The sequence below is a fragment of the Papaver somniferum genome, chromosome 4 (genome assembly GCF_003573695.1).
Source record: "Papaver somniferum cultivar HN1 chromosome 4, ASM357369v1, whole genome shotgun sequence".
Classification (NCBI taxonomy): Eukaryota; Viridiplantae; Streptophyta; class Magnoliopsida; order Ranunculales; family Papaveraceae; genus Papaver; species Papaver somniferum.
The window spans coordinates 114,868,700-114,878,394 of record NC_039361.1 but is presented as its reverse complement, the minus strand read 5'-3'; positions in this window follow the sequence as shown (position 1 = coordinate 114,878,394).

Below are 9,695 nucleotides of genomic sequence, written 5' to 3'. Positions count from 1 at the left end.
ATAATTAGTACGCTCAACTATTCCGTTATTATCTCCTAAGTTCACTGGATACAGAAGCGCTCGACTACCGGTTTCTACTTGCCAAGTTTCCTAGAAGTACGCTCTCTAGGTGTGACTTAAACAAATGCTTTAATTTTTATGAGATATTTTTGTTCCTAGTGATAGAATCAAAAGCATGATTTACCTACTAGTGTCATTCAATACATATGAGTACTTAACAAAGTCCCATCGTCAATACTCATATAGTACTACTTATATTAAGGATCTCTAGATAATTACGGGTCGAAGAGGTCTCAACTAGCAATAGAAATACCAAACAACCATTCAGTTTGCAACTTAAACGATTGGAAAATAATTCTTATAAGCAATATTGGCACAATAGAGAATGAACAATAAAAAGATAGATTGCAAGAAAACAGGCTCTTTTAAATATCAATACGAATTCATGTTCGGACGTCGAAATCGTCTCTAATCAATATGCAATTAGCTACTGGAGTTCATGGCAATAAGAATCAATGAGAAAGAAATCTGTAAAACAAAAGATATTCGAAATCAAACCACAACAGCACTAAGCTGCCAGTGGCCTTCTTCTATGTAGCGCTACCGCTCCTTGCTGCTGTTGATGCCAACGAGTAAGGTTCAGGTCAAGTTTCTCCTCGTCTTGATTGTATGAACTGGTGATAATATGGCAGTGACCCCTTCTCAAACAGCTCATGATGGTTGTGCTGCGACTGCAAGGTGGGGATGGACTGTTGGTGGTGAAGTGATATGTTGCAAACTGATGGTATAGGAACTGATGGTGACTGCCAAGATGGTGCTGTTGAGGGGATATGCAGGTGATTGTGATTATGCAGATGGATGGAGGTGCAAAGGCGGTGAACTGGATGCAGTGCAATGGTGGTATGTTATGCAGGTGGTATATGATGATGGTGGTATGCACTGGTGGAGATGCAAACTATGTATGAGATGCAGATGGAAGGTGGTTTTTCAGCGAGCAAAAGCTTGCTGAAACTAGGATTTCAAGCAGTGGTGAAGGGGGTATGTGATGATCGTAGCTTTAGGTTTAACCCATTTTTATATCTTATCCAATGCCTGCAATTTAGAATCAGATGAGAACCCAACTTTCCTTGTTTATCTGCACTTCTGAAGTAAGTCTCAATCTACTCCATTCATTTATAAATCCAACCACGGGAACTTCCAAGTCTTCCCTGTTTTGTCGATCAGAAAACTCTTTCCATATCTGAACCAATTGATACCTAACTTCTTTTCCTGTCGGTATTAGTCACCTAGCCAATGCCGGTTACTCTTCATACATAGCCATATAGCAGCGCAAGACCAAGGCAGAATTGTTGGTGTATCCACTGCTTTCTCGCTGCCAGAACAGACCACCTTAACTTCCAAATCCATGCTCTAACCCCTGGAACAAAGCCAGCAAACCCTTGGCTAATACTGCACATACTGGTGGCATTCTTGCTGCCTGAACTTGGTCACTAGACAAACCCCAGCCCAATTCCGTGTCTCAATTTCTTATCAAGTTCCAGCCACTGCCTAACAACTCTCGTACACAGCCCTTGAACTATGGCTTGCGGCTACACACAACTAAGGGAGAACTGGTCGTGACTGAAACTGCGTTTACAAGGACTGATCACTCATCACATATTGTATAATTTCAGCTCACTCTCTTTCTCCCTCCATTTCCAGTATTAAGCTTAACTTCTTGTCTCCATTTTCGAATCTGAGACCAACCCATTTCTCCTAAACGTACCAGGACTCTCAGACTCTTCTTAACCTTCAAACATCAATGGCTGTAACCTCACCTTCTTCCCTGTATCTCCTTCATTCATCAGCCAAAGATAATGGAAGTAAACTAGCTTCTTTGCTCTTCAATTTCTGTCAAGAACCCAGCCATATCTCGGACAATAACCCATTTGATCTTCTTGGTAGTTAACTTCTCGAAAAGCTTTAGCATGGGCGACGGCAGACTTGAACAGAGCTGGTCACAACAAGAAGAAATAACGGTGGGCAAACTTCATTCTCCTCCGAGTCCTCTCTACCTGTGAACTGGTGTGCCAGTAATATCACTTGGAGACGGGCTTCTTTGTTGGATAGTGTTGTTACTCTTAATGGGCTGCAATCTGACACACCTTATACAGCCCAATAGCTTTTAACTATGAACTAACATCTTCATGTTCCCTATATGAGCATCTTTGGCAGCCTTGATGAATTCAAATATGAAAATTAGCTTCCTTTCTCTTGTTTAATGTCACATGACTCCAAAATACCTATAAAAGCAAAACAAAGTATAATATCCGAAAAATACAAGAGAAATAAGTAAGAAAACATACGAAATTGATATTCAAACGATGTAATTTTGGCTCCTATCAGTTCACACTTCGTGTGATCGTCTATGGATACGAGATCGACACAATAAAACAACGAAGTATGTTTACTTGATAAGAGGTTCGGAGTTAACCAAACACAATAGGATTACTATCAAGTAAATAGAAATTAACATTTGTGTATTTTACTTCTAATTATAATTGTTGATGGTGGTTTTTAGTATAGGGCGAAAACTGTAAAAGTCTATCTACCTGACCCGGCATCAGATTTAATAGACAAAATCTATCAAAATATGATGAGTGTCAATGTCTCTCTTCATATTATATTGAAACTCAAGCTCCTAGATGAATTGTTCACTAGTATAGAGCCTAATGAGTATATAAGCTCCTAGATGCATTACTCACTAATGCCGGAGCCTGCCGAGTATTTTTCCTATGCTATGTTCCCCGACTGAACCCTTAATATTGATGTGGCATGACAATTTGTGTTCACTCACAGCAGAGTACCACGGATTTCCAAGTATCGAGGTTAAGGTCCTTGCATAAAAGTACTCAATCATAAAGCATATTGCTCTCTGGTAATAAACTTAAAGAACTCTGTGTCAACACATAAAATTCAATCAATTTTGTGATAATTCACAAGGTTCAAAAATTACCCTGATTTATTTGCAAAAATTAGGGTTTTTGCGGCTTGCGCAATATGTTAGACCTCGTTGGTCAAAATTAAGCTTAGGCGAACTAAGCAATTAATCCACCAGGGATTAGTAGGTGCAAGATCCTACCCAAAATCAGAAAACAAGGAATAAAAAGAGTCGCAGAATAGGTGCAACATCAAAGGGAGGTGTGGCCATGCCTTAGGCCAGCCAGATCCATTTTCAATTGGCCACGCCCCATGTTGCCCGACCGGCCTTATTTCCCCGTCGACCAATCAGGTCTCCTTAAACCCACCATACGTTGGCTGGGCCCATACTTGCTGGGCATGTTTCCCATCGACCAATCAGGTCGCTTTTAAATCCTCCACACGCACACTAGAAGTGTGGCCAGGCCCATGCTTGGACGGCCTCTCTTATACTAACCAATCAGGTTGCTCCAAACTTGCCACAGTGTTAAAAAAGGCAAACTGCGCCAAACGGTCACAAAGCCATTAACTTTCCAAAAACCGCGCCAACATTTCCAAACGTGCCATGTTGCGCCAATGAGCTGAACGACATGCTGACATGCCACTCCGCCGCGCCAAACGTGTCACTTTGTGGCAGCATGCCAAACATTCCATGCCGCGTCAATGCACTAAACGTGCATGCCAAACGTGCCACTTTGCCACAGCAGCATGCCGAACGTGCCAACGTGCCATAAATAACGCGCCTACGTGCTAACCTACTTTCTGTTCGTGGCAGACGCCATAACAGAGTTTGGTCAAGGTTTCCCAACTAGAACACGATTTTCTTTAGTGGCATTAGTTGAAGCCCTAACTTTGGTCATGGCCGAAATTACGCCACTTTGGGACCCACAACATGCCACGAGCCATGTGGGACCGGGAAATCCTAAAAATGGCGCCATGCTATGGCCATTCATAGCAGCCCTTGATCCTGTGACCATCCCCACGTTTTGGCTTCACCATAATTCCTCTGGCGTGGCCATGGCGTCGTTTGCACAAGAAACGTCACCGTGTCGGGGTCACATGCCACACGCGCAAATTAGGGTTTCGGCCAAACCCTAACTTAGCTAAGGTTTCCACGCCAACCAAGCCAAATAATGCTCCCTAGGGCATTAAGTTTGATATGGCAACTGGAGCCAATGTTGTCAAAGCCATATTTGGGTCTAACACCAATATGCGCAAAATTCTAGCCTGGCCATGCCTCCAAGCCCTAATTTTGGCCACGACGCCAAATCCTAGCTTGGCCATACCGCCAAGCCCTAATTTTGGCCACGGCGCCAAATCCTAGCTTTGGCCATGCCACCATGTGCCAGTGGCTCCACTATGCTATTAAAAGATGCCAACAAAATTTGGCCATAATCAATGGCCACCCTTTCTCATGAGTAATCTCAGCCGTCCAAATTTTCCACGAATTGACAGGCCTGTGGAAAGTCTTAGGCGACCAGCCAAGGCAAGCCTAAATAGTATCACGTGCTATCTTCCTGCGGCAAGTATTTTGACTTTGACTTTCCACACATAGTAAACTGCTACACGTTTTCCACGAAAACACTCGAGACATCAAACATGTCACAAACTGGGGGATGCTCATCAGGGTATTGGTCTGGCGGTTTATAGCGTGCGGCATGAAACACGCCCATTGGAAAAAAGTATCAGAAAGAAGGGAAGTTAGTGGCGGCAAGAAGTAGTGGGTGTAAACTAACCCATCTCCTTCATAGTGGGAACGTGGTCTTTGGATTTTACACATTACCCCACTTCTCCATCACTCAATCATTCCCACTTTCTACGAGATCAGGGTGCGTTCAATATGACTTGTATAAATAGATTCAACTTATTTCAACCAAAAACAAGTTTTGGTTAACAACAACACAATATCCAGAAAACACCAAATAACTGATAGCTTACATTCCGCAAGCCAGTTCCACATTCTGATAAAAGTCATAAAATAGCCACACCTTCAGAATTAACAATTCTGGTCTCAACACCTTCTTCACTTCCCTACCTAAGACTAACCCTTCTCATTCACTTTGTGACCGAAGAAATCCTGGAACGACCATTTGTTGGTATAGGTCAGGATTGTACAGATTGATCTCTCGAATCTAAAGTACTCCCGTGCAGTGCATTTGTTTAGGGTTTAGGCTTGTTTCTCATCCACACACCCAAATTGACCAAAACCAGCAGAAACAGTTTTTACCCACAAAAAATTAGCGACCACAGTGGGAGATTAAATCTCTCGGTTGCAAATTCAATTCTCAATTTCATTTCCATCCCAATTGGTTTTAGGCCCAATTCGATCGTTAATTGGAACCCATTTCAGTCAAAGATTCTTTCTAGATGTATTCGGGTCATTCGAACCTTGTAGAAGCAATGAATAGATGGAAGCCAACTACCGTGGAAGACATGACACAAATTCTAGAGGATATGGTTTCCAGCCAAATTGATATTATCAGGCGGAAAAATGAGACGCTTCGTATCCTGAAGAGTATAATAAGCCGATTGTGGGAAGAATCAACAAAGGCTTATCCGAAGGATCCCGCCAATTTCAATAGTAATACGAAGTATGTTAAATATTTGGCTAAAGCCTGCACCTCTACCAATTAGGATGCTGACGGAGCATGTAGCCACATCATAAAGGAGCAGCAGAAGAGCGACCAATTGAATTTTTCCAACACAGAAAGCCAGGATAATTTCACAAGACTGGGGAGGAGACTTGCCAGGTGCACCAAAACATCTTCAAGACAAAGGTAAAGAGCCTGCCTATGAAGCCTTGATGGAAAACATTTATATCCAAACCCTCGTAGAAGTTCAAAGAGTTGTCCAACAGTCCGCAACCACGACTGCTTTGCTGAAAAGAGAAGCACCTGAAGAGGGGAAAATCTACTAAGACGCTTAAGGAAACGAACACTACGGCTCAGCCACTACGTGTCGCCGTCGCTGACGCAGGCCCCTTAAGAGAAATTACCTTTCAGCAATACGGTTGAAGCAAACGGTCCACTCATGAATCAATGATCGCTCAAGCACCAGTTCCGAACTCAAAGAGAGCTTCATGCCAAAGCCTGCAAGAATTTCATCCACAACAACTACTGATGCAGGAGAAGCCAGACTCAAAATGTCCACGCTTCCCGTTGCCTATCATAAGAGTTATAAAGTTACTGGAAATTTGGGTACAAGAGGGATTAGTCCAACTACCCCCGGTAGGGCGTGTACCAACTGATCAGGAGATGCTAGATTCAAGATATTTCCACTATCACGGGTTTATTCATCATCCTACCAACGAATACAACGCTCTGAAGCGCATTGTCCAGGAAAAGATTGATTCAGGGGCATTACGCCTGGGGGCTGGAGGTTCTCCGCCTTACCGCCGATCGACATAGAGATGTTACAGAGACAATAAAAGATGACTAGGGATTTCTCGCGGCCAGGATTGCGTCACACAATAAACTCTGATTTGCAACTTGAAAATTCAGTTTTGTGGAAAGACCCCTAAGCGAATAGAGTATGTGGCCGTATCGGATGAGAGAAAAAAAGGAATGGCCAACACCAATGTACCATCCTCAAGCACAGTCAACACATCCCATGGCGTTACATCCTCTACCACAAACACTAGCAGCACCGAAAGCATCCCCTCTGACGTGACGCCTCTTATTACCAGAACCAGAGCTACCGCTACTCCTAATATTTCTTCGAGCATGACGCCTCCAATCATCACTAGGGATACCACCACTTCTTCGTCAGGACGAGAGACTAGAGGAGCAAGAGGAAACCAACCTTCCCATTACCATTATCGATTTAATTGAGAGACAGGAAGTTCTTTCCAAAACTCAGACGGACATGGCCACAACTCAAAAGGAGCCTCTTCAACGTTTCTCTCCATAAGCCACTCTGCTTCAAAGTTTCACTCCAGGAGACGCTCCGCTTCAATGTTTCACTCCAGAAGCCGCTCCACTTCAACGTTTCGCTCCAGAAACCGCTCCGCCTCAAAGTTTCTTTCTATAAGCCGCTCCACTTCAACGTTTCGCTCCAGTATTCGCTCCGCTTCGCTCCAGGAGCCGCTCCGCTTCGCTCCAGAAGCCTCTTCAACGTTCTCTCCGGAAGTTTCCACTACTACCTGCCAAGGATCGTGCCGTAGCCGCCACACTCCTCCCTGCCAAGGATCGTTACATAGCCGCCACACTCCTCCCTGCCAAGGATTTTCCGTAGCCGCCACACTCCTCCCTGTCAGGGATCGTGATCACATCAAGGTTCGTAGTTGTGGCCACTATTTGATCAATCTCGCCAAAGATCATGGTCGTGGATAGTTTACTCGCCTATGCATCCATCCAATCCCTTTGCATCCATGGACACCCATGCAATTCCATCCAACCTATTTTGGTTCCCATGACAATGTAGTCCCTTCTTTTGCCAAGAACTGTTGATGTTCGTTTGTTGATACCATCCAGATCTTTACCATAGAAACAACCACTACAAAGGTAATCCATACTTATCCATATTTTAGTTTCACATGGAAGAAGTAATGGAGTCACCAGTACGGATGCAAGATGATATCTTTATCATGGTCAGCTCACCTGAAAATGCGGGGGTACGACAACCAAACCCAATATTTCCCTTAGCAATCTGTATGGACTAACTCCAATATACTTTCAAGAGAATTAACTAGACTCAATCTTAATAAAGTAAATCAAAGATTTATAATATCTCGATCTCTCGATTTAATCCTTACTCAAGAAAATAGAAATCTGCGAGTCCGATTAAATATAAGAGAGATAACTTGGATGGTACCAAAGACCAATATCCAAGTGTCAATCAATGTAAATCAACAACCAGAGGTCGGATATTCTAATTGATTGAACTAACGCACAAGCTATGATATTTCAATTATATAACAAAATATAATGCGGAAAAGAAATAATACAGACACCAAAATTTTGTTAACGAGGAAATCGCAAATGTAGAAAAACCCCGGGACCTAGTCCAGATTGAACACACACTGTATTAATCCGCTACAGACAGTAGTCTACTACAAACTAACTTCTGTCTGGACTGTAGTTGAACCCCAATCAATCTCACACTTATCCAAGGTACAGTTGCGCTCCTTACGTCTCTGACCCCGGCAGGATACCGCACTTGATTCCCTTAGCTGATCTCACCCACAACTAAGAGTTGCTACGACCCAAAGTCGAAGAATTTAATAAACAAATATGTATCACACAGAAAAGTCTACAGTATTAGATAAACATGCCTACCACAGAAATACCTACGAGTTTTGTTCCGTCTTTTGATAAATCAAGGTGAACAGGAACCAATTGATAACCCGAACTTATATTCCCGAAGAACAACCTAGAATTATCAATCACCTCACAATAATCTTAATCGACGCGACACAAATGGTGAGACAAATATGTTTGTGATTAGTTTTATATCTTGCCTATCGGAGATATCAATATTAAGCCAATATTTATGATCTAATCACACAACTACGAGAAAGTAATGTCGGTCTGGCTTCACAATCCTAATGAAATCTTCAAGTCGTTAACCTGGTTTACAAGAAGAAACCTAAGGTTAAAGGAGAAACGACTCTAACTAATACAACTAGTATCACACGTAAGGTGTGGGGATTAGGTTTCTCAGTTGCTAGAGTTCTCCCTTATATAGTCTTTCAAATCAGGGTTTGCAATCAATGTTAGCTTGGTAACAAAGCATTCAATATTCAACGTTAGATGAAAACCTGATTAGATTCAAGCTAATATCTTTCAACTGTTAGATAGAAAACCTATCTTGTTATACACAAATGAAATGAACGATTTTAGGTTTGTGTAACCGTACCCAAACATGTACATTCGTTGGTTCAACAATAGTTAACCAAATGGTTAGCCATATGATCACTTTCATATTAACCATATTCTTCTTTACCATAACTAGTTCAAATGACTCAAATGAACTAGTTAGAGAGTTGTTCAATTGTGTAGATTTTATTGTTAGAGCATTGCTCTGTCTAACTCGCATGCGTTGCTATGTCAAGCATGTTTATCAATGTTAGTGATCAAAACTATAAGTCTTGATTTCTAGTCTATTATAGCTAAGTCTCGGACTAGGATAGAAAGTGTAGTTAAGCTCAAGGACTTCATGGCGATTCATCATACAAGAAGAAGAACTACTTAAGGAACCGGTGGAACTTCTCGACAAAAAGGTATGTGAAGACTTGAACTTATCTGTCACTCAAAAGTCTATCTACTTTATCTTCTACTCTTTGAGACAAGAAGTCGTATGCTATATATATAGACTTGGATTATACACATTTGGTATTTCGATCCGAGTATACCTCGCCTATATATATCTCGAAATATGTGTTGGTAAGCTTTTCTCTTCGATCAAGTTTATCTTTACCTAGTCACGAAATTCATGATATGTTTCAATCACTTTGAAAATTGCTTTGACGACAAATAGTGTAACAACTATATAACGTCCTCTAAGAATATTTCAATGATTGAAATGAGAGTTTAGATTACATAACCAATGGTGGACATAAGCATTGTTGTGTAAACATATTTATGTATAAGTCCTATTCCTTGAACCAAAGTTTGCGAACTTTGTTGATCAAAAGAACCGGAAGAATGGCGTGAGCCAAGTCCGCGAACTCAGTCTGCGAACTGCCGAAGTTCTAAAACCCGTGAATTTATGCTGGAGTTGACAAACTACTTGCGTGA